Consider the following 25,983-nt stretch of genomic DNA (forward strand, 5'->3'; position numbering starts at 1 on the left):
TGCTCCCAGCGTGGGTTCCTCTCTCTAAATGTTAGAAAATTGTGCCATCTACCCGCTATGCTGAGTACTGTCACACTCGGAGACCTCGGGGACCTCCGGGCCGGCTTCAATGCAGCGGTGTCAGGGGCCGCGGGCGGCAGGAGGAGGGGGTGGCTCACGTGGATTTTTTACAGATCTCCGCCTGCAGTCGGCCCGCGTGGCCACGGCAGGGCACGGCCAGCAACGCGCGCAGCCGCCGGCTTGATGGCGGCCGCGAACTTGGCGGCTGCGGCTGATCCCGGACCACATCACAGGCGTGGCTGGGACTCTTCCCTTCTCAGAGATGCCCCGGGCCGGGAAGGGGAGCGCCGGGGCTGCTTTTAGACCCGAACAGCCGCTGGGGGTCGGGGATAACGGTGGACAGTGGGGGGGTGAGGCTACCAGGGAGGGGCCGGGGGGGGCACTTGGCCACGCCGCTTTGGAGCGCTCCTACCCGCCTCCAGCCCCGCTGTCTCCCTCGGGGAAGCCGGGCCGAGGCCTGCGGAGAGTCACAGCCGCCAACTGGCTTCCCAGCCTGGGTGAGCGAGAGGAGAGCTCGGGCCAGGCAGTTCGGTTGCAACTTTCAGCTCCGTCTTCTGGAAGGCCACAACTTGTTTTGCTTTAAGGGAGTGTAGTTTAGTTGGACCAAGTTTGAACAAATCAGAGGTCTGACGTGGGGTCTCCTCACCCCAACCCCTTCTCTGCAAAACATCCTACCTGCAACCGCAGGTTCTGTTTGAATGAGTTAGAATGGATTAACAGTTTAGATTTTATTATGTGGCTACCCCTCTCAGATGCCTTTTTTTTTTTTTTCAAACCCATTAAAAGTATTAGCTAAGATCTCCAAGTGTCATTTGGGTATTTATGCTTGTGTGTGTGTGTGTGTGTGTGTGTGTGTCGGGGGCGGGGGGGAATCTCCGATACGGTTTATGACTTTTATTACATGTTTCACACTGTTCGAGAAATGGAGTTTTAAACAACATACAATTAAATCTATATTGCTCTTTGGAGAAGGGCCAAGGAACTCTACAGTCAATTAGTTTAGATCTTTTGATACTTGTTGCTAAAATCAAAGTGTGAAACTACAACCCCAACGTAGAGCTGCTTCCCCATTTTTCCTAAGGTCGTGGAGCTACCACATAAGAAATGGCAGTGGCTTTTTTCCACCCCGGGTTGTTTTTCCTGATAATTCTGCACAGATTAGTCTTTTAAAAAATCATACTATTTTCTATGTTTTTCCCCCATTTCTCTCTCTTACTGCAATTTCTCATCTCCTGCCTTTATCAGCCCGATTTAGTTTTTAAAAATACATTTACTTTTAATTTGTATTATTTGAAAAGGAATTTTCCATTCACCCTCTCTCTCATCCCTCCTCTCCTTGCCTGACAGTAAGAAGGGAAGCCAGGTTGTTTAATAACCACAGTAATACAGTGGTTTCCAGACAAAGGCAAAATTAAATTCTTTATAACCACAACAGGACGAGAATCGGGGATTCATTCTCCATCCCCCCCACCCCCGCTTTCTCTCATCTCTGTCTCTTTCAATAAGCAGTTTAGGAAATAATCTGCATTGAACAGAAACTGCTTCCTCCTTGAAAATGTCACCGTTGCCACCTCCCTGACTCTCTCTGGGCCAATCCCCTTGACTGCCTAGTGGCAGTCTGCCTGTCCTTGGCCTGAGCAGGAGCTGGCAGGGGGGCGCCTATGGAGACACAGAGCATCACGAGAAAGCGGTGGGGTCCAGCTCACCTGTACTGGGCCGCTGAGGCAGGGTTGCTAGCAAGTTCCAAAGAGGGGCTTGCTAATTTATTACATAATTCTTACTTCCCCTCAGCATCTTCTCCCTATAGACACCCAGGTTTTCAAAATGAGGGGGAGGGGTCTGAGGTCTCATATCTGTCTCCCCACTTCCTTCTCCATTTTCCAGGCTGGGTTGCCCTTTCACCAGCTTCATCACTGATTTTAATACCCTGTGGCTTTGGGACTGAGCAGGCCAGTCATTGAACTGTCATCTCCACCACGTTAGAACATCCAGAACCTCTTCTCTTCTCCAAAAGAAAGGTTCTGAACCGAGTGAAGTGATTGGGCGGAATGTCATCAGCCTCTCTCCAGAAGCCTTCCTTTTCCTCCCAGGGGATGAGGACTCCCGGGTGGGAAGGAACTTTGCCTCCACCAGTGCTGTGGCCTTGCAGGTTCTGGTCCTCGAGTTTCCACCCCGTCTTGTGCCCATCCATCCCTATGCTGTGGCCCTAATTGTAAGGAAGGTCTGGGAAACATTTTCTCTGCTAATTTTATATTTCCCCTTTCCCCCTTGCAACATTAAACATAATTTTGCGCTGTCACTGTCACTAAGATTGCGGTTTGTTGATGTCTCTACTTGGAAACACGACCCCTTCGCCTCCAACAGGGAGTCCTCCCTGTGCAGCTTCTGGGAGGCCCCTTCTCCATCCGGGACTTCAGGGTTTCTGGAAAACCCTGAGAGAGACAGAGAGAGAGAGAACTGCAACAAAGGCCAGAAGGGTCCCTACCAGAACCCCACAATCATTTCAAATCCCCTTTCCCTATGACAGCAGGGGCCAATGTGTTTTTGATGTGCGTTTGGTTGTTGGCTTGTTTGTTTAATAAAATCCCTGTGTGTGTGTGTGTGTGTGTGTGTTTTAATGTCTCAGTGTCTGTGATGTGTAACCACAGCCACTTTAAAAATTTCCCTTCAAATTTCTTTTCTGCTTGTTTGTCTTTGTGACTGTCCTCTTCAACCTCTCTCTGTTCTTTATCCCCCCCCCCCATATATTTTCTTTGCCTAAGCAATAATCCCCTGGCCCAGTGACCACGTTCCTGGAGATAAAATCCATTTATCCCTTGTGTTGCCTCACCAACGCCCAGTTATCCGGGGCATTTGGTGACAGACTGGAGCAAGAGAGATGAAAATATTTTTTATTTTGCAGGCCCTGATCCTGTCTTTAACGTGCCAGCCTGGAGGGGCTTGGGAGTTAAGCAAATGCGCCCAGGGTCTATGGGTTTGCTTTCTGTGCCTGGTTGTGCTTCTGGTTGCTTCTCATCTGTTTTCCTTTTCTTTGGAAGAGCTGCTAGCTACTCTGCACTCTCCACAGCAGTGTTTCGGAGCCTGTGTGCACCAAGGCTGGTGAGTTTCAGGGCGATTATCTCATTTCGCTGGTGCAGAGTGAAGCGGCTTGCAGCCCCTGGGTCAGGCATTCAGCGGAGGGCCCATGTCACAGACCCAACGCGAAGGTTAATTTTCCTTCATTAGCATGTCCATAGTTTGCTTCTAGCCCAGGATCTCAGGTCCTCGCTGTGTCACCTCCCTGCTCCCCTCTCAAAGTCTCTGGTATATTCTCTCTCTCTCCTGGACCCTTCTTCACAACCTTACATTCTGCCAGGTTCCTACTGGGTTCATAGACTCTAATCACTGAAAACCCGTTTCATCAATTTTCAAACAGTTTGTCTATTTTTATTCTAGAGCCACTTTCCTCCATTCACCTCTCTCTCTCTCCTCCATGCACTTCATTTACAAAGTATTCTGCTTTATTTGAATTAGTTCACTTCTCCTCTTTTACTTTCTCTCCCCCCCTCCCCTTATCCTTTCATTCACTGCTAGTAAAAGCAAAAGATACAAAATGGCAAAGTTCAGCTGCATGTGCATGGGGGGAGCCAACCATCCCAGCCACCTAGAGTGAAGCTGGAGGTTTGTAATGACAGAAGAAACAACAAAGAAAAGAGAATTGCATTTGCAGCTTAAGTGGGCGAGTGTGTTTGTGTGTCTATATCTCTGTGTGTTTTTAAGATTTTTTTAAACTGCTTTTGTGCTGACTTGACAGAGGCGTTTGCCGAAGCTAGTCACAGTATAGGAACTTTGAGTTAACCTCTTATATCAAATGAATCTTTTCATTTAGAGACCAATAAATCTCAATCTCTAGCTACGTTGTGTAGACCCAGCCTGAGCTCAAGGAGACAAGACTGGGGCTTATAATAAAGACCAGATAAAGTTTGCCAAAGTTATTTTTTCCCCTCCATCCTTTTTTAACTAATCTAAAAAATTCCCCCATCTAACAAATAAAAGTTCGAAGAAGTAGCAGCTTTTCCTCAGTGAACAGAAGGCTGGGGATTTCTTTACCTTTTCACAGCAAGCCTGTTGACTGAAGTGGTTTTCCAAGCTCAGACGCTGAAATGATTTATAGTTTTTCAACGTCATTATTTTGGTGTGCTGTTTAGGTGGGGCTGAGACAATCTAATAATCAATGTAAGGCTGGGGGGAGGGGACTGACTGTGACCAAGAGGAGAGTTAACACCAGAAACATGAAAGCCAGTCCGGTCTCCAGGGATGGAATTTGGGAAAGAGCCTGCACACGTCTGCTCCTGGGCTATAAAGAAATACATTGTTAACAACAACAAAACAGACAATGCCCTGAGCTCTGCCTTGATTCAGAGCTGAGCTACTTTCAAGATTTTTTAGCAGCACTGTTCATTTTGATGGGGTTTCTGGGCCATTTGAAATTCAACCTTTAGCCAGCCTGCTCATGGGGTATGGTTACAGAATTCATTTTCTGATTTACTACCCCTCCTCCTATATTTTCTTTATTTCCTGATGGCCTCCCATGAGGCTAATTTTTTTTCCTTTCTTTTATATTTTCCAGTTTTGTTCTCCCCACAAACGACTCAGTGTTTTTCCTGTTTCTACTGATCACTCATTTGCTTCCTTTCTTTCCTTCCTCAAGAGACAGAGGAAAATAAAAAGCATGGGAGGGGGATTTCCAAATCGTTCCTCTCTAAGTGTTATTAATTACTGTTACAAGGCAGGCGATTCTTAACTAATAACAAAGTTGTAAATTACCCCTGACTTTCAAATATTTCTCATTTGTCAGCTCTGATTGATTTGATTAATATTCTGTTCTTTGAAATAATTTTAGCCGCACTTACAATCAGCTCTACTCATGAAGCACTGAGCAGACCATCACCCCTGCACAGGACCCTGTCCCTCTGGTTTTACTTTTCAAGTGAAGTGTTGGTTTTCATCCTGAGGTCCATGATTCTGACTGCAAAGCAGTGCTGGAAAGGCTCACGGGTAGTTAAATTGCAGAAATTGAGTGGATGGGGTACCTGCATATGTTCAGTGATTTATATGTAATTTTGAAAACATTGTTGAGGAAATTAATTGTATTGAAAGAGCCAAAAAACTTCATTTCCTAGGTCTCCTAAACATTTTTTTCCCTCCAGATTCAAGGCTGAAGGAATGGGTTTTTAAAGGATTCCTAAACCCGGGACATTCACCCAAGCCAAGACCTATTTCTCCTTATTCTCCTCCATACCATTTCTAAGAAAGAGCTGGTCTACTCCTAGCTCACCTAATCAGAGATGGGAATTACTGATGGGGAAAAAAGGTGTATGTTGGGAGTGGGGGGCCGAAAAGGTCAAAAGGGCTCCCGAGACAGGAGCACCCTGAAAACCCCACCTTTTGGGAAGGGGGTTTATATATTCCAAAGGTCTTTTCCCCTTCCACCATCATATCCAGAACGCAATTTTTGAAGCTATCAATACCTGCTGCCTCCAATACCTCTGGAGTTTTAATCTTAATTATATTATTAAGTAAAGTACTGTTCTGTCAAGGAATTGAACATGATTTATGACGTCTGCCTATTAAAGGATCGATTATGAATATCGCTACTATCATCTGTCAGTATTCTTAGGCCGGGGGTATTTCTCGCTCCACGGTTGTTATTTGCAATACCGAAATGATAGACTGAAGGATAAGGCTATTTCTTCTTCGCAGGACTAGCTTTCCAGGTGCGGCGGGGAGTCAGCGTGGGGAGACAGGAAACTCCGCGCGGCCCACCACTTCTCTCACCCAGGGAGAGTTTTAAGATTTTTTTTTTTTCTTTCTTAATGTGAAGACCAGTGAATTCTCCTTTGGGCGCGTAGTAGAAGAAGGAAAGCCAGACTCGTTTTTAGGGAAAGAAATAACCTCTGCAGGTCGATATCAGGAGCGAGCATTTCCGAGCTGCCAGGTGATTTGCAATGAGACCAGAAGCAAAAAAACAGCGACGAGGGAGCCCCTTTATAGGAGGATGGCTGGATGGGGGCTGGCGGGGTGGGCTAGGGCAGATACCCGGGTCGTGCCTATGCCCTTGGACTCGGAGGTGTTCAATTTCTGGGATCAATCAAGGCCCTCTACTACGAGCCACCCCTACCACGACACTTCCACCTGCTCCCGAATGCTCTGCATAGGTGGAGGCGGGTGCGAAACGCGCAGCGGCTGAGCCCGAAGGAGCCTGAGCGCGGAGGCCTTTTGTCTCCAGACAGAGAGCAGCGCCTGCTTTTTTCCACCCTCGCGGGGCACGGCACGGGGTCATCGGCGAGTCTCAGCCCCTGTTTTAGGGGGATGGGAGGGAGAGGCCATGCATGGCGCCAAAGTCCGGTTCCCGGAGAGGCCTCGGAGCGGAGGCTGGAGCACCCCTGCGGGGTGGGGCGTGGAGAGCAGCCCGAGCGCGGCCAGGGGGCGGCACGGCCTGCGCCCCGCTCCTGCCCTGGGGCCCGCACCGGGCCGCGAGGACTGCGGAGGCCCCGGAGCCGGTGCAGTGTCCCCGGCCCCGAGAGGGAGGCGCACCTCTCCTGGAGCAGCGCCGCCGCGCCCTGGGCCTGGGAGGGCGGAGGAGGCGCGGAACACGGGGCCTCGGGCTTGGCTGTGGGCCTGGTCTCGGCGCGCCCAGCACTCGCCCTGACCCTCGCCTGGCCTTCGCCGTCCTCACGGCCCAGTCGACTTGCCTCCAGAGTTCCAGCGGGAAGAAATGAGCACATCACTGAAACTGTTGGTCTTCCTTTTCCCCGGCCAGAGATTTGGGGCCCACACCGTGCGTGGCCACGCGGGGCAGGCCGGATGTGGGAAAAGGACCACAGACAGGGAGGAAGGATGCCATGACCCGGCTCCTGGCTGCCCGCAGCGCCCCCTCCTCACCGGGCAGAAAACGCATTGCGGGGCAGAAACCTCTATCCTCAGCCATGGGATCCCACCTACCTGGCTACCTGCCTGCTCCCTCCCGTCTTCCCTGCTCTGAGGCCTACCCTTGGCCACCATGGTGTATCCTCGGCCAAGGGTAGGCCTCCCTGGGGGGATGGACACGATGTCTGGTACATAGTAAGCACTCAATAAATGTTAGCTGTGGTTCTTATTATTATGAGGCACGTCCGGTTTCCTCCGTGAGCATCTCCTCTCTCCTACACGTTGATCCGGGATCAACCACAGCATAGCTGCGGTCCCCAAGCCCCCAACTCGTGCCTAGGTGTCCACCAGCTGCTTCTGCCCCCTCTAAGCCCCAAAGGCACAGCCCTCCACCCCCAACATACTGGGAGAAAACCCGAGGCCCCTGCCCTTCCTCCCCCAGCGTGTTTGTTCAGGCCTGGACCACCGTGAACGGAAGACACTGAGGCCTGAAGCAAGTGTTAGCAGGTTTCTAATACGCCCTGCCCCGGTCAGCACCAAGGGAAGGGAATTTCTGTTAAATAAGAACTTCCTGGGAAAGGGGGTGGTGGTTTGTTTTTTAAAAGCAAACAAGAAAAAAGAAAAGACCCTTCAGTGTGCGGTTTGGGAGGAGCAGGGGCAGGCCGAGACAGGGGGAGCAATAGTAGCTGGGTCAGAAGCATCGGAATGACACCTTTTTCTTCCAGAAACAAGTTCTTGGGTAAGCCTTTAATCGGCCTAGGCCGAGGGGAATAAGTTGTCAGAGACAGGCCACCAAATATACATACGACGCCTTGAGGCCGGATTTTATCTTAAGACCTCGAATAAATATCACCCCGCCTTCCAGATTCTTCTTATTATCAGTAATACTCCTAATATTGTTGTTATTGTTTTGCAAACGACGTTTCGGTCCCGGACAGCCCCTGGAGCCTCAGCAGGAGCCACGCCCAGGACGGCGATCACCTGCAGCGCTGGGGCTGGGACTTTGCCCCCATCATCGTCCCTTCCCTCCTCCCCACTCCCCTTAGGCTGATAGATATTCTTGGATATGGACCCCTTTTAAAAGGACAAATGTCTTGTCAATACAGACCATCCATCCCCTCTTGCTTTCTAATCGTGTTTCGGAGCGAGGAGGCACCCAGGCGCAGGCCCAGCGGCGCGTGTTACGCGGCCTGCGTTGTACTGTAATCACCAAAACCTTGGCCGAATTTACAGCTAATAGATCTCGAGCGAGGGAGTCGGGAAGAAATCAGTGGCCCAAGGAGCTGATTTAAGCTTTGGAAGGATCAGAAATTAAGGGACTGGAAGGAGGATGTGATTCATATTATTCTCTCCCCCCTCCCCCTCCCACACGGGACCAGGCGTCTCCCGGCTCGGCTTTTGGGGATGCAGCCCTTAGCTCTCCGCGGCCTGTGTCCCTGTCGCTCGTTTCTCTCGGTCGGGACCGCTGTGCGTCTGGGGCGCCCTTCGGTGCGCTCAGACCCCGCGCCCTCCGCCTGGCTTCTCCCAGCCCCCGAGAGGAGGCGCTGGCGCCCGGGTCGGCCTCTGATCCCTCCCAGCCGGCGTCCCGGAGCCCCCATTCACAAAGCCCCGCTTGGAGGAGGCGACACACACAAGCACACAGCGAAGAGGGGAGCTTGATCTTGTCTCATTGGTGTCTCGGGCCTGAAAGGAAAATCGTTTGGGTAAACAGCCAAGCTTCCAGGCTTAACGCCCGGCTCCCGCCCCCGCCCCCGCCCCCCTCCGCCTCCCCCACTCCCCTTCCACCCCACCCGCCACCCACACTCCGCTCCGCAGCCGGGCCCCGAGCGAGCTCCGCGCGGCGGGCTGGGAGCCCAGGGCTCCCGGGTTCAAAGGGCCCCGGCCCTGAGGGGGATGCCCTTCTCGCTGTGCCCCGGGGGGCAGAAGCGGACTGCAGGGCGGTGGGACCGGCCCGGGCCACGGTAGGAACCGCGAAACCTCCCGCTTCCCTAAATAGAGCTGGTCCCGCGGGAGGGCGCCGGGGAGTTCGGAGCCCGGAGGGACCTTTTCGCCAAGACCGAGCGGAGGCCGATCCCCGGGCCCAGGCTGGGCCTGGGCTGCCCCGGCGCGTACCCTGAGCCCCAGCAGGCGTTCCCAGGCAGGTGTGCAAGTGTGTGCACGACCGCGGGCGGGGGCGGTGACCCTCTGCAGGCCGCGTGGCGCTCCGCACACCCCGGGGTGATTACCGGGTCCCCACCTCCCTCCAAGCGGGGCGGCTCCTGGAAATGCCTTTAATCTGATATTAAGCGTTTTCCGAAGTTAGATTCTTTCCAAAAGGAGAGTTCTTCACTTAACTGACTGTAAACATAATTAATAGTTATTAACATGCAAAAAAAAAAAAAAAAAAGGCAACCTCTGTGGTGTTTAAAAGGATATTGCTCTCTCTCTAGCTCATACTCTCAAGCGTGGAAAGAACCTTGAAATCTGAAAATATTCTGATTAGATTATTAGACTTGATTATACGGTGACCCCCCCCCCTTCTTCTAATGAAATTCCTCTCTCTTCTCCTTTCCTCTCTCTCTCTCTCTTGTTCTCTCTCTCTCTCTCTCTTTCTCCTTCTCCCAGTCTCAATCTCGCTCTAATCCAGGAGTCATTAGCAACACCCTCTGGCTACATGTTTTGCATCAGTGAAACATTGTGACATAGTTGTAATACAAACTCTGTCGCCTTGCACTGCATCTTGTGGTAGGAAGTGTAATAGCAATAAAAATCATTTTTCATCTCCAGGCATTATTCGGTGGAGAAAACAAACCCCAGAAAATCTTAATGTGAGAAGCGGAGGGGGTGGAGGAGAGAGAAATGAAGGGAGGGAAGAGAAGGAGAGAGGGAGAAAGAGAGAGAGAGAAGAAAAACCTTTCCAATTTAGACTGCTCAAAACTAGAGGCACATCGATTTAAGCATATTATTTTCTCTGCTTTCCTTTTCTCTGGTTTTGTCCCTGGTCCCCATGGCTGTCCCTCAGTGGACCCCTGGAACCTCTCAGGAATTGCCTCTTAGTTCCCAGGATGTCTCAGCAACTCCCTTCTCCCCCAGCATAGCATCCCTTTGGGCGAGAAAGCCCCAGGACTCCCAGGGGCTGGGCCACCCCTTCTCAGCTGTCTGGGGTGAGGAATCCTTATTCAAATCCTGCTAAGAAATTGGGGCCTCTTTCCTGTACGGTATCTCAGGAATGTTTCCTAGCCTGATGGAGAAGGCACAAACCACCCAGCAAGCCAACCTGGCTATTTTCCTGGTGCAGCCCTATAATTTCTGAGCAAGGGCTCTCTGAGAGCCTCCTAATCTTCAGTGAGGAGTACTCCCTCCTTTGCCTGCTGGCCCTTTGGGAACTCACCCTGCCAACTCAGGGAGGGCAGAGTTTCAGAGAAAGGGTCTCTATGTTGGGTTTGCTCAGGCAGGGAAATGCAGGGGCTTACACACCACCACGTGCACAGTCTCCCCCCACCCCATAGTTCCCAGTTCAGCCATCATTCCATGTGGGATCCACCGAGTTCCTTTAAACAAAAACAAACTTGCAGTCAAAACTCAATTAGAAAAAGTTTCTGTACCTGCCTGAAAACAAAGAAAACACACAAATCTTATCAACATAAGGTATACACTCTATTTTTAACAGGAAAAATCTTTTTTGTGTGTGAAAATATTTTACTTATAACCCTATCTCTGGGGCAGTGCACTTTGAAAACAAATTGAACAAATTCACATATGAGTTAAATTTTCTGTATATTTTTAGTCTTGTGGGCTTAAGAGTAGGGCAAAACTCTTAAGTTACCAACTGGATAAAATAGGGTCAAAGTTGCACCTTAGAGAGAAATGCTGTGTGATTTGTAACTCTTGCCGTTCCTGTTTTCACTGGCCCACAGGTGTACAAGTTAGGGGCTGCATTTTGTGGTTATTTTGTCAGCAGAGCCAAGGGCTGCAGGGAACAAGTCCCAGTAGGCTGGCGACTGGCATGGCGCAGCCCCTCTGATGTCCGTCTGATCAGAATGAGTGGATTTCGGTGGAACTCGTAATTGGGAAGGGATGACTTCATAAGCACCCGCCTCATGGGAGATATCTGCATTGGCCACAGCTGAGTGGCCCGAAACACACGGCGGCCCGAACCCGTGGCAACCCGTGGCCTCCGAGAGGACATCGCTCATTTATTTTATCTTTTCTATGAAAGCAGCATCACAATTTAGACTTGGAGATATTGTACCTATATATTTGTTCCTCTTTCTCCTGTTATTTGCCCTTTATCCCAGTGCAGACATCACGGGATATGTCGGTCACAGATCACGGGTTTTAATTGGTGGGAAGAAGGCCTGCGCGTTTCGGCTTCTCTTAAGGTTTAGATGAAGGAAAAACTCTGGTGACGGTCAAGTTAGGCAGGAGGCTGGGCGGCATGGCCGCGTAATTCCAGTTTCCGCAGCGAGGTGGCGCTCCAGGGTACGGCAGCGCGCCGGGCTGTCCGGCGCTGAGCGCCGCGGCCGCGTTCCCGCAGTGAGGCGGCGGCCACCGAGCATCGTTCACGCCGGCTTCCTTTCGCCTCGGCGTCAAAAGTCGGGGAGCCCTCAGACCCGCTAGGCCGACCAGTTCTCGGGGTGGGCGAAGGCCCGAGGCCACGACGGGGAAGCTGGCAGCGGCAGGGAACGCGGCGGGACCCAGGCGGGGCACATTCCGTGCACCTTGGCTCCAGGGAATCTGTGAAGTCCGTATTCGCGATGGGACCCGGGCGGGGCCGGTGCGAGGGTGCGGGGCCCGCAAGGCCCGGGGACCGCACGCGGGGTCAGCCTCGGTCCGGTCGTGGAAGGCCGAACCCAAACACGCCGAGGGAGTCGCCCAGAGCTCCTTCTCCCCGGTCTCGGGAGACTTCGCTTCTTTTTTCTTTTTCTCCTTTTTTTTTTTTTTTTTTTTAAGATAAAATAAAGGAAAGAAAATCTAATGCATTCGTTATTGGTTTGTCCCCAAACTAGGTAGTTTACAGTTTGATAGGTTTTTCTTTTTCCTTTCCTTTCCTTCTCGTTCTTTACATTTTTCCCTTTCGTCCCCGCCCCCCCCCCCCCGTTTTTCTTTCTTTTCTTTCTTTCTTGAACCTACTTCTGAGAGCTGGTTCCTTGTGGGTGGGTGGGTGAGAGAGAGGAAGAGAGAGAGAGAGAGAGAGATTAACACCAGCCCTGGAAAACCCAGCATTGGGCAAATGGCAGCGAAATTGAAGAAGAAACTATTTCCATTTATTGAACTACTTCCACACATGCGATTTCGTTTTCACAATTGCCTTCCGTGGGTATCTCACAAGCTCTAAGTCAAAGACGACCGGGAGGGAATGCCTTTCACCCTGCCACTCTCAACTTGCGGTTGTTGGGCCCATCACGACCAGTTTGGAAACAATGCTAGAAATAATAGTACTAATAAATAGTAACGATGAACAGCATTTCCATCCTGCATGAACTTCCTCCTACGTAGCTCTGCGCCCGGATCTCTGGGACCCGGGCGACACGCGCAGCCGTTTAGGCTGGGCCCTCTTTTCAACAGTTCGATCCACTGGAGCGCCCTGCCCCGAGAGCTGCCCCCTTACGCAGAGGCTTTGGGTGCCCGGCCTGGGCCCTGGCCGCCACCGGGAAGCTTTCCTGAGGCTGCACCCGGTCGCTGACTTGTCACCAGCTGCACTTCTTCTTTTAGTCCATACTTTTGGCCACCTCACCTTCCTTGAAGTTTTCTGGTATAAACGCAGGAAATTTCGGCATTAGGAGTCTGCAGAAACTCAGAGGGTCAGGTCACGAGGAATGTTAACGTGGCGACCAAGGATTACAAACATGATCTAAAAGTCTCTTCCAATTCATTTCTTCAAGTATTTATTTGAGTTAAGCGATGAAAAGTGACAGTTGTGAAATAGACAGCTTTTAAAAGTAATGAAGTCAGATGAGGCTTTAACCTGTCGATTGCTATAAATCAACTTTGAAAAAGACGAATGAAGAATATTACTTGGGCGCCTAACCGCCAGCATTTGCTGTGCGGGCTGCAGACCCTGAAATCTGCTTGCGATTGCCCTGGGAGCGGCGGCCCCGCAAGGCTCTGAGATTGGAACTTGGCCCTTGGGTGACTGAGCAGTCCTGGGACTTGTGCTGCCTGAAGGTGACATTTTGGCAGGGGTGGGTCTCCATTTCCACTTGGACTTGGGCAGATTTGGGCCACCGCAGTGTGTCTTGGGCAGGCGACCCTAGCCCTCAGAACAGCTGGAAATTCAGAGGGGCCGCCACCCACGGTAAATGCCATGATATATGCCTCACCCAGCTGAGGGTGCCAACTTCCTCCAGCCGAGCGGAGAAAGACCGGGGCCTGCCTGACCCCCGACCCCCGGCCTGCCTTAACTAACCCTTCGAAAATGGCGGCAGAGGCAGGGAGGAAGGTGGGGAAGAAGAGCAGGAAACTAAATTTCCCAGGGGCCCAGGGATCCTGGGGGTGGGGTGGGGAGGGGAGGGGAGGGAGGTGCTTCGGGTTCTCAGGGACATCAAATGGCCTTATCTACAAGAGAACCCGGAAAAGAAAGGGACCGGGACAGGCATCCGGAGGTCTTGTGATGGGGAGAACGGTCTTAGTTCTCCACCTGCCCCAGGCAAGGGGTTCAGATATGGCTTCTAAGGAAGGTGAACTGGTGGGGTGTTTTAAAATAAACTTGACACATTTTCTTGGAGAGCTTAAGTTCCCCACAACTGCAACTTTAGTCAAACCAAGGCTTGGGGGGACAGTCCCCTTCCCAGTGACTTCACCCCCAGGTCCCTATCCCACCCCAAGTCTGAAGGAGCATGCCCGGAGCTTCTTGCCCTCTGGGTCGGCTAGGGTCTCTTTCCTCCAACACTTCTCCCAGGCGAGAAGGGCACAGAGGTTTCCGTCCTTTTCCTTTGCCCCTCTCCGACGTTGTTTCTTGGAGAAGTCGGCATTCGATATCCTCCCGGGAGAGGCGCCGCTCTGCTGGAGCACCAGCAACAGGTCCTATGCACTTTATCCCCTGAGCCCTCCACCCCTTTCCCTCTCCATCCTCACTTCTTGGGTCAACTGAGAAGAGAGGGAGTAACTCTCTTTTCCTCTGTCCTGGGACCACCGAGCGCCACCCAAGGAAAGTGAGGAGACAGCGCCCGAGTTTGGGGGCAAGTGCCAGGCCGGTTGGCTCTTAGAGACGTTCTGTTGCCCCTGCCTTAGCCCTGCTCGAAATTCTGACTCTAGGCTGGAGGCTGTGACTCAGAGGACTCTGAGGATGAGACCCAGGAGAAAGTGATGGGGAGAGAGAGTGAAGAGGACCACACCCTCCCCGGGGACAGTCACTAGCGACGTGGGGGCAAGTTGGGCTGGTGGCTCCACTCGGCCCACCGTGGCCTGCGACGCCACCTCGCGGCCTGGGGGCCTGCTGCCGACCTCGTGCAGCGTCGTCTCCCCCTTCAGGTCGATTTCCCTTCTCTACAGACCGCGACGCGGGGAAGGAGGCGCCCCACCCGGGTGCACAGGGCTCCCGCACTTCCCGCTCCCAGCCCGCCCTCCGGGTCAGCCGGGCTGGAACCCGGCGGCTGGGACTCCGCCGTCGGCTGCGCGGCCACCACCCCCCACCCGCCCCGCTGGCGCCAGGGCTCCCAGTGTCCCAGGCTGGGGCATGAGGGGCGCAGGGCGCGTCCGGACCCGCCGGGGTGGAGGGTGGAGAGCGGGGACGGCAACTTCCAGTTTCCGGCCGGGCGGAGGGAAACTCGTCGGAGGGGGCAGGTGGAGACTCCTCCTCCACTCCACCCCGAGGCAGCCGGACGCGGCGAGCAGCGCGTCTCCGCCCGCCCGAGCGTTTCCATAAATCAGGCTGCTGGCAGGCTGCTAATTAGCTCAGGCCGAAAAGAATAGGAAGAGGGAGAGTCCAGTAGCGCTCGGTGGGGTGGGGTGGGAGCTCAGTAGGTGGGAGATCAGAATTTCCCGGGGACCAACAGGAGAGTCCTTGGGGCACGCCAGCAGCCCCCGCGGAGGCCACGGCAGGTCACTCCCTCCGCCCCGCCTCCCCCAGCCAAGGCCTCCAAGCTGGGCCTCCAGATCACCAGCCCCCAGCACTGAGCGCACCCCGATGTTCGACCCGGCCCGCCCACCCACGCCGATTCCCCCTCTCCCACTCGCTGAGCCAGCCCCGCGTTAATTAACTCTCCCCTCACCCCCTGCAATATCACAGGACTTTCACAACTCATCCCCGAATGTTTCCTCCTTAAGCCTGAAGCCTCCGGCTTGGAACGGCCGCCAGGAAAGAGGGAGCTGGGTCTGGAAGGAGGGTCAGTCACCTCAAGGCTTTTGGAATAACGGGGTTCTCTCAGGGATGGAGGATGGTGTGGGATAGGACGTTGTAAAGCTGTTCCTCCTCCCCCAATGAAAAGGCAAGACGGGTCATTCAAGATTAGAAATAATAGTAAAGTTGGATTATTGATTTCCATGTAAATCCAGAGCAGAGGACGCGGCGAGTGAGAGCAATTACTGTTTATTTTCTCTCTTTTCCTCCCCTACCCTTCTCCCAGTCCGCCTGGCTCCGGTCCCCCCTCTCCCCTCAGTCCTCCCCGCCCTCTGCCGGGAAGGGACTCTGCGATGACATCACCGCGGAGACCCGTGGCCTCCCCGCCCCCGGCCCCGGGACCCCAGAGCGGAGATTGACAGGTGTCGCTCGCAAGGACAATGCCTTCCAGGTGTCACCATCACAGTCTCAGCCCTCTCAACCTGCCCTCTCTGCCCCCTTCACTTCCAACTCTCCTGCCCCTCTATTTCTCCTCAGAGGGAAGCCCTCTCATCCCCCTCGCCTAGCTCCTCGCATCTAGGTAACGGGGCCCGGGTCTGGAGATGCGGGCAGGGGTGGCGGGGTCTCTGCCTGCTGCCTGCCGCGGGGCGGCTGGGAGATGCCAAGGCCATCAGTAAGGGGCCAGGCGGCGATAGCCCGAGTGGGCAAAGAGGGAACGTGCGTGTATTTTAAAGGAACCAGAGCAGTCTCTGGACTTCCCTGCCTTCGCTCTCCATCCTTTCCCCCACCCCGACACACACACACATAATATAACAGACGCGAAGATAATCCTGCCATCTGGCAAATCCCAAATTTGGCGACCAAGCTCCGAAAGCCACGGCGAAGTGTCATCCCGGGAGTAGGTGCCTAGTCCTGCCCGGCTCTCCGGAGCTGGGACGAGGGCGCTGAGGTCTGCGCCTGCACCTGCCCGTACCTCGGCTGGATCCCCCATCTCCGCCCTGACCCCACAGATTTTGTGAAGTTTTCCTTCCACAGTGGACAGAGGCTCTGGGGTCGGGAATGGGGACGCAGGAATTTGGGGGTCCCCGCCCCAGTTCCCACCAATACTGCTTCAATGAGCTAAAACCCAAATTCGGCTTCATTATGTAACACCAATTGTAATTCATAACTGGGCGGTCAGTCGGCGGCGATTTAGATCATTTGGTGATAAGGATCACACTTATTAGATTTCTTCAAAGTCGATGGAGGTTTTCTATCTTTTTTTTTTTTTTTTTAAAGGAGGGCATTTGTGCTAAATTGCCCAGTGCTGGTGTGATAACTGTCAAAAGTTTGACATCAAAAGAGCTAATATTATTCAGTTACTAGAGAAGCTGTCAGTCTAAATACGAATATCTTAATTACTGCATGACAAAGGTAGGAAAGGGTCGGATCTGAAAAGGGGAGAGGCATTCAGCCACTCCTTTTGATGCACTATCTATATTAGACCGATGCGCCGCTCTTAATCAGGCCTAGTCCGATTTCCTCTCCTCTCCCCGTCGGTCCTCTGAACTTTATAACTATATGTAAACACGTTGTCAGTGGGGACATAATCTCAGGTTCTTATTAGAAGAAATTTCCATCCTTTCCCGTTCTAGATTAGCAGTGGAGTCCCTCCATCAATGAAGGGACTAAGGTTTCGTGGACAATAATGTGGCAATTGTTGATGGTTTGTGACCCATAAAATGTGGAGGTGACTGTTCTGGCTTTGGTATGTAATTATGCAAAACACTTTCCATAAAGACTTGCCATTCGATCTAATGGCAGTCCCTGCGGTCTATTTCAAAAAGGGAGGGTCTATGTACAGAGAGAGAAAAGTAACATTTGTTTTAACACAGGTTTTATGGGGGGGATGGATAAAAACAAACACATCGCAACGCCGCCCAAAGTATTTTTTCGAGTCAAATTAAAATAATTACGAGGGGGTTTAATAAGTTAATCATAGCAACACGGCCCATCCAAACACAGAGGGAGGGTCGTTCAGGCTTCAGCCCACCACCTCCCCGACCTGGGACTGGGCTTGTGGGTGGCGATTCACCTCCCGCTCATGCAGGGTGGTGTGCGTCTCTGTCCCAGCTCAGTCCACCTGGGCGACTGGCGGGGATCTAAAGCTCAGTCTGGGGCTGAGACTGGGGGAGGGGTGGGCAAAGTCCCCACCCCCAAATCTTTTCCGCGGAATTATTTGACAGAGGGCATTTTAATAAAGCAGTCCTCTCCCAAGAAGCCCTCCCCCACATTCCCTTTGCCTCTAGTGCCCTCAAGTCCCCAGGATTTAGGGGCCCACGGAAAGGCTGGTGGGAGGGGATGCCGGGGCAGGCAGGGGTGCCCGGCTGATTTGGGTAAGATGTCTAAACGCGGTGTCCAAGCTCAGAGACGTCAGCTCGGGGGCCGACTTCCAGCAGCTAAAGCGGCACCTTTCCAAGCCACCTGAGGGTTTTTTTTTTTTTTTTTTTTTTTTAAATAATAGAAGGAATTAAAAAGGGCTTGAAGGAGGAGAGGTGGAATGAGATGGGAGGGTAGTCACCGGTCCCGACCCAGCCCTGGCCGCCGGCTAAAAAGCAAGCGTTTCTCTGTAACTCCACGGGCCCCCACCCCGCCTGGAGAGGAACCCCCGCGCTCGGATCGGCCCTGCGTCCAGCTCGGCGGCCTTGCTGCCCGCCGCGCAGTGACGTTGCAGTGTGAGCCCTGCAGAGGCAGGCAACAGGGGAGTTTTTTCAAGGGGGAAATGATGATTAAAAGAGAGAATCATCTAAATATCAAAGTGACATATGGGGAGACCTGGAAAAAATATTTAAGCTATTGAAAAGCAAATAAAGAAGCAGGCACTTAGGCTGGGAAATTAAATATTATGTTTAAGATGGTGCTTTTGTGCGGGCTTGAAGATTTCCGATTCATGTACACATAATAAACACTCAGGTTTGTCATCTGGAGGTGCAAATCTGAAAGATATTCCAACAAATGAAGTGCTGGCAGAGAGAGGAATAAAGAGATCGGCGCCTGTCAGGGGTCAGGCAGCCTGAGATTGCTTCTAGAGATCTTTTGAAAATTTCACACGATTGAAGGCTTAGGGGCTTCACTGTGCTTGCATTTCAAACTCAGATCAGTGGGATCACAATCAAAAATAGAGGTCTGGAAAATTTTGATGCAAAGATGGCCACGGGCTGCAGCGTTTCGCTCACTAGCTCACTCTCTCTCTCCTTTTTTTTTTTTTTTTTCTTTCCAAGACAGACACCCTGACATGGCTGTGATCCTTTGGATGACAGAGTTGTCAGAAAAGAAAGAGAAAATTGCATCTTGTCTCGTAACTTCCCTTCAGTCAAAGGAATTTAGGATCTTATTTCCAATAAAAGAGAAAAATGATTATTTTCTGGCAAGCGTAGGACTCTAGCTCAGAAGAGTTTTGGATTTCATGATTAGTGATTTACTCCTAGACGTTTAGGTCTGGGGTCTCCTCTTCATTTATCCAGAGTGTTAAGATGATTTCTCATTCAGCTTGTGTTCCTACGTTACATTAAAATTTCTTACCACTGTCAATCTTAGGCAAGTTCGGGTGGATAAACAAAAGTATATACTTACACATACATATGTATATGCACACACAACTTTAATCGTTAAACCTGGAGATTGGCCTGGCTACTTCATATTTTGTGGGATTTCGTGCTCACTCATATTTCGTCCACCCCTCAAGATGTCAGCACTTTCTGGTTCAAACAGGACACAGGAAAATCAATTGTCTCTGTAATTGATCCATGGCGGGCAGGGGGAGAAAAATAAAAAGAACTGGGGAGGGTGGGTTCTATGAGAACAGTTCTAAGGAACTCTGAAATGGGACCAGGCTGAGTAGATGCAAAGAAGCTGGTTTGACAGGGCTGTAGAAGACTTTGCGAACAAGCATAAATAATGCCAATTATGCTAAAATTGGAGTCATCTAAAATCAATTTCTATTAGTTTGGCAGACTTTAGGAAGAGAAGAAAAAAACAGGACTAATTAATCATCAACTTGCCAATTTTAATTTTTACCTACCTATGTTAGACAAACGACAATGTACTTTTGGGAAATAATCTAAATTATAGTTGGGTTTCATTAAGTCTGAGACCAGGATGAGCAGAAATTAGATTCCTGAGAACTTCTCTGAAGTGCTTGTATTAAGAGCAGTGATCCCACAGTGGAGGAAGAGACCGGAATAAAGAATGTCTCCTCATCCCTGAATTATGGAGTCAAACCACTTAAGAATGTGTGTTCTTTAACAGGTGGGCAGACAGGGAAAACTGTAAGAGTTGCTCTAACTGGTTTTACAAGTTCAAATCCTTGATTCCTCTAGTTTCTGTCAATTGGAGCAGCCGCTGCCAGCGCCTTGGAGTTGGGGAGCGGCGGCAGGACCCGGGTGGCCGCTGGGCCGGTGGGACAGGCCTCAGCTGCGGAAGCTTTCTCTCCTATGCCAGGCCGAGGGGGAGAACTTGGCTTCTGGCGCCCTGGATTTAGTGATTACAGAAGGAAGGTGGGGAAAAGTAGACTGCCCCTCAAATCTCACATTTAGAGCCTTCGCAGACACCCTAGTTGCCAGGGCAGAACGTCCCGCCCTGGAGGTTTAAGGAGGGAGCGGCCGCATGTCTACAGGGCGGCCGCTACCCTCAGATCAGCTTCTCCAATATATATATTTTCCAGACCCACAGTAAAGGAATAGACAGCAGGTCCTAAGTATAACTTGTAAAAACTTGAGCAGAGATGCAAACGAAGGGGAGCCTTCTCTTTGCAAGAGGGCCACCCACTGGGCTCTCAATCTCGCTCTTTCTCTGTCTTCTACGAGGGACCAAGGCCCCCAGCTGGGCTTTAAAAGCGGGGTTTTGCGCAGTGAATACAGTGGGGCCTGTCCTGGCTTCCAGGAAAATCGCTTAGAGTGAAAAAGGGCCGGCGGGATAACGGGCAGAAAGCAGGGGAGGCAGGAGGGGATCCTTGGCCGAATGGAAACTGTGCCGCCTCCGAGCCGGAGCCGCGCGCAGGCCCCAGCGGGGAGGAGGCACAGCGGAGCGAGGGTTCGGCGGAGATCAACGGCACCGTGGGCGCGCCGAGTGCCCGCGATAACCCCTGCACCAGACTGGAGAGGGTTCGAGGCTCCTCCGGTGGGACGTGGGAGTTGTTGGGGTAACTTCCCTGCAGAATGCAGAGCTGGCAGGAGGCTCCATAAAAAAACACCATGAAGATGCGGTCTTGAGGGCCGCCTGCTTTGCCCACAACAGAGGGGTTTTCTCGGGACTGAAGGGGAGGTGAAACTCATGCAACTCGGATCCCGCCTGGGACCCGCGAGGAATGCCCCTTCTGCAACCTATTAACCAGGAACTCCAGCGGGGGGGAAGAGGGCGACAACTCCAAGTGACAGGCTGCGGGTGACCTCCCGGTCCTCATGTTCTACCATCTCCAGTCCTGGGAGCTGAGGACACGAGTAACCTTCCTCTCGCCATCTTATTCTCGCCTTGGAAAAAAAAAAAAAGTGAGGGCACAGGGGAGAATGGCAAAGTGGAGGTCAGAGGCTTCAGGGAGCTTGAAAGGAACCCGCGCCTCTAGGTTTTAAAGCAAACTAAGCCAAAAACAGCCCAAGCGCCTCTGGCAGCCCATGGGCCAGAGCTCGGTATGTCTAGGGCTGGGCTGGGCCCCGCACGCCTCTGCCTGTCCGGCCTCGAGTCAGGAGACCCTGAGTGCACCCCTCTTCGCAGCTGCTGGATCCCTCCGGACAGGGTGGCTGTGGGGGGCGCTGCCCAGGGCAGGGAGGGCGCGGGGCTCAGGTGGAGAGCTCCGCGGCGCTGGAGGCTGGGCGCCCACGGCCGGGTCCCCATTCCAACCCCTAAGCCGCGCGCTCTGCCCTCTCCAGGAGTGAGACATGCAAACATTCCCGGGCCTAGCCGAGTGCTGGAGAGGGGAAAAGTGGAGCGACCAGAGACATGTTCCGGCTGTGTTACCACTGGCGCAGAAAACTGAGCGTTTCCAACGTTGGAAACCTCCCGTGGCTGCTGGGAGAGGCCGGCCTCTCGGGGCGGCGAGAAAGCACTCGAATTCCCTCATTGCCATCCTGGCCTTTTCTAAAATGATGTTTTTTTTAAAAATTATGAAACTAAAAACTCCAGGCGAGGCAACTCCTTTCTTCCCGTTTTGATACGACATCCACTAAATAAAATCCGCTTTTAAGCCGTTTATACTCTAACTTCAAAGGAACACATGTTAATTTTACCTTTATTTAAATGATTGCCAGGCTGACTTGTGAGGGGTTCTCCCCCTCCTCCAGCCCTCCCTCTAGATTTTAACATATGGAGTATTGTAATGATTCAGCACCACTCTGGAAAGCAGGCAGCTTTTTTGTTGATATCATTAATTAATATCGCTTTTGTTGATATTGTTAATTTCATGGAACGCTCTTTAAAGTTTAGCCTGAAATGCACGTGCCAGGACACAAATGGCGAGTGTGTCGGTTATCTCCAATGACCTCTAAGTGGCGACACACTAGGAACAGACCCAACGTCTCCTTGGGTCTCCATGGTCTGCTCCTGCAGACCATGCCATGTGGGATTTCGTGGGCACGATCTCCTGGTGCCCATGGTTCCTTGATCTAAGCCCAGGCATGAATATTTTTACGCCAAGCACGCCCAGGTGACCACACTCCCAGGTGGTTTGCCACTTGGGACTAAACCTCTGCTCCTTGAAGGCAAGGTCTGTAGACGTGGAGGGAAACGCGGGGGACTTCAGGCGATCTTTTTGACACCACGTCCAGTTTTTAGGATCTCGTGCCAATTTCTCAGTGTGTTTCTGTCCAGATAGACTAAGCTCTTTGGAGTTAATTAACCTGTGGTCCAGCTACCATTAATATAGAGCGAAGAAAAGACGGAAAGAGGGGGAATTAGAAAGAGGAGAGGGAAATAAGTAGCGTGCCTTTAGCAGCATTCCTTTATACCGGTCGGCCACAGTTAGTTACCGACTTTCCAGCCGCGAGGACGCTGTGCGCCATTTACTGTAATTGAATTGCTGTTATAACACCTTTCAGAGGGACAGCAATGCGATTCAAAAAAGTTGCGCGCGCGGCCTGCGGCTGCCTGTCCTACTCCTGCCGTCGCCGCCCGCCCGCCGGGGACTGGGGACACAGGGCTCGATGTGCCCCCGGGCGGAGCTGGAGGAACCCGGCCCCTGGTGAATCCAGCCCAGGGCGTCCCTAGTCCGGCGGATACTCTGGGACTCTGGGGATGCCGGGGACCCCGAGAGGGCCGGAACCCAAAGCCTAAACTGAATAAGGGATGAGAATAGGACCTGGAATTGCAGAAACTGGGGAAATCAGTATGCGTCGGGGGTAATCGCCGAGCCACCAAGGCCTCTGCCCTCACTCTTCCATTGGATTTGGATTCTCCGGCGCTGACCCGGGTGCTTAGACGGCACTACCTTCCCCTCCCCCATCCCCCAGACTTGGCCTGGCCTCTCTGGGGACCTGCTTGCCCTGAGGAAAGAGGAAAGTTTCCTGCCCGGGGCTAGGAACCAGAGGTTGGGGCCGGGTGCTGAGATGCCCTGTCGTGTGTTCCCCCCACCCCCACTCCGACTCTGATAGACCTCCCCAGCCTCGGATTTTGGCCATGCAGGCCCGGGCAAAGCCTCGAAGGGAGCAGGATTCATCACCTCGGTCTCTCGGCAACAGCCTCTGGCTTCCTTCCTCGTCTCCCCTACCCCTCAGCAGTGTCCTCGCTGAGACCTCAGGGCCAGCCAACTCTTTTCTCTGGTACCCCTCACGCCCCGCTGGCTCCCCTCTTGGGCTCCACACAGCTTTCTCGGCACAGAGAGCAAACTTTATTCATATGCGTATCCCTCCTGCCACACCCCAGCCCCAGGACAGTCAAGGTCTCCCAGCCTTCAGCGCAGCCTTTGGCTTGGTCTCCAGGAGAGTAGCAGGTTGAGAGAAGTGTATGTGAGTGTGTGTGTGTAAGGGGAGTGCAAGGGGATCTCCCCACCCTATGGCCCCGAGTAAGATCTCTATGGCTAGTTTAGAGAGGCTAGGAAAAGAGAAAGGCGACAACTAGAGGCTAGACTGTGCTTCACAGGCCCTGGGAGGTGAGCAGAGAACTTCTGGGACCAGAGCGCTCGGCGGCGAGAATAACCCGCGGATCTGAGCATCCTCAGTCTCATCTACGCAGGTCAGCCAGAGAAGCTGAGGCACCGGTGGCCACGCTGGGCTCCCTCAGTCGCCCAGTGCCGTGCGCAGGGCGAGGGTCAGTGAGGCTAGAAAGAACTGTCCGAGGGGGATTGGGACGGAAACCAGAGGGCAGAACAGGGTTGAAGGAGCAACCACTCGAGGGGAGAAGGAACGCCCCGGGGTTTGGCCCTCAGCGACAGAGTGGGGAAGCCTTATGACCTTAGTTTGGGATACACCTAACCGGTGTGTGTGTGTGTGTGTCACTGCATACGCGAGGTGGTGGTGGTGAGAGGGACACATTGGGGGGGGAGGGGGAAGGGGTGGTTTGGCATGCACGCACATCAATGTGACTCCAGTTGACCTTCTCTTTTCCTGGGGAATATTCAGCTTCCTCCGGGGCTTGCTAGACATAAAGTTTTCTTCAGAACCAAAAAGTCTATTGCTCTCGGAGGCATCCAGCAATGAGAGCAAGCATGTGCTCTGCGATCCTGAGAGCTGGGGTGCATTCACCCCTTCCCCCACCCACGCACAACACCTCGCCGCCTACGTCTGCTTTTCTGCAAAACCAAGTTCTTTGCCTTTCCGGTGTGGCCAGGAGACGGGATGGGGAGGATACCTTGCCCCTGGTCTCCCGTGGCCTCCTGAACAATTAGGGGTGGAGTTCGGGAGGGCGATAAAATCTGCAAGAACTCGGGAAAGTGACTTTAATGGGGAGGCCTCGGGAATGTTGGGGGTAAATTGCCTCAAGGCTCGGTTGAGAACAGGAGAAAAAAAGCAGGTCCCATCCTCCGGTATCTGGACCCAGTTTTCTTTGACGGGAACCGCGGGCTCTTCAGTTTGCGCCTCGGAGTCTTGGAGACAGAACAGGTTCGCGCCTGCCTCGCTCCGCTTCTTGGCGAGGGCGAGGAGGTCGCCCCAGGGAGACAGGACTACAGAGCGCGTTAAGGAGTCAAGGGCAAAAGCTCATTCCGCTCACCCAGTGTTAGTAGCGAGGCTTGGGGTGTGGTGGTCTGGCTGGTATGAGACTCCCCTTCACTTGGGACTGCAGCCAAGGCTGGGCTTGTGAGCGGCTCGTCTCCCGCTCCATTGCCGGGCTCCATGTACTCCCGCAGCCCTGACAAAATCCGTATCCTTGCAGTTTTGACGTTCCCATCACTAGACCTTGCTCAGTAGTGATTTTCGCCGGGTATTAACCTTTGCGCAACAAAGTTGATTGCCAACAGCTAGAAAGATTCTTTAGGAAAAGACATGGACAAAAATAGAAATAAGAAGACTGAAGTGAGCCATGAGCCCTGCTTGAGGCTAAGAACCTTACTGCGTTATCTCTTTACATCCTCACAACGCTGCCCCCCCCCCCCACCGCCAGACATAGGTGCTACCCTTGTCTCCTTTTTGCTGCTGAAGTAACTGAGCTTCAGGGAAGTTAAGAACCCTTACTAAGTTTAACCAGCTAGCAACAGGCCAGGCCTGGATGGAACCAGGCCAACTTTTCTGGAAGCCAGCTTCCATCCCAGACTGGACTCAGGAGAGAAACCTGCTCACTTGCAGGTCTAAATGGAACAAAGGGACAAAGTGGTCCTTTTCCCTGGAGATCTGTCTCAGCCCGTAGGGAGCCAGGAAAGGGTTTTCTAGCAGGCGCCAGCCAGTGTACCACTCAGCTGAGAAGCAGCAAGTGAATGGGCCAGCAATTCCCCTCCACGGCACAGCCTGCTGCTTCCAGGGCTGGGAGTCAGTATGACCGTGCACTTTCTGTATTTCAGAAATGAACCAGAGGTGAGGGCTTCCCTGGTGGCGTAGTGGTTGGGAGTCTGCCTGCCAATGCAGGGGACACGGGTTCAAGCCCTGGTCTGGGAAGATCACACATGCCGCAGAGCAACTAAGCCCGTGCACCACAACTACTGAGCCTGTGCTCTAGAGTCTGCGAGCCACAACTACTGAGCCCACATGCCGCATCTACTGAAGCCCACACGCTCTAGAGCATGTGCTCCGCAACAGGAGATGCCACTGCAATGAGAAGCCCATGCACTGCAACGAAGAGAAGCCCCCGCTCTCTGCATCTAGAGAAAGCCCGTGCACAGCAACAAAGACCCAACAGCCAAAAATAATAAATAAATTTATCAAAAAAAAAAAAAAAGAAATGAACCAGAGATGCTTGCTGTGTCATGTGTCCCCCACAAAAGAAGCATGGGATAATTATTCCTTTTTAAGAGCCCATTAAAAGAGCACTTCGATTTGTAAGGGGGGTGGGGGAGAGGGAGAAAGGAAAGAAAGCACCTGTGACACTGGGGCATATTTATCCTGGGAGATGAGCACAGACTGGCGGTGGCAAACAATGAGATTTGCCACAACAGAATAAACAGTTCCATTTCAAACATTCTGACATGCTCCCTGTTCTGATGGGGAGAGACGCTGATGCAAACCAGTCAAGAGAACTTCCCTTTTACTAAGAAGTCCCATTCCCCACAGGACCCTAGGAAAATGTTCTCAGGGTAGAGCAGAGAGTCATCCATTTACATCACCAGAAGTACCTGTTTGCAGGTGCTAAAGGACACAAGG

The 25,983-nt window shown here is 52.6% G+C and overlaps 1 long non-coding RNA gene across 2 annotated transcripts in view; it reads left to right on the forward strand.

The window, feature by feature from the left end:
* Positions 1-8,598: 8,598 nt before the first annotated feature.
* The window catches only part of LOC132359160 (uncharacterized), a 36,946-nt gene continuing 19,561 nt past the window's right edge, over positions 8,599-25,983 (forward strand). Inside the window, exon 1 of one of the 2 annotated variants that reach the window (XR_009500749.1) lies at positions 8,599-8,930. This is a non-coding gene — a long non-coding RNA (uncharacterized LOC132359160). The remainder of the gene's footprint in view (positions 8,931-25,983) is intronic. The other variant, XR_009500748.1, reaches the window with a different exon arrangement.

Source organism: Balaenoptera ricei, chromosome 2 (assembly GCF_028023285.1).
Source record: "Balaenoptera ricei isolate mBalRic1 chromosome 2, mBalRic1.hap2, whole genome shotgun sequence".
NCBI lineage: Eukaryota > Metazoa > Chordata > Mammalia > Artiodactyla > Balaenopteridae > Balaenoptera > Balaenoptera ricei.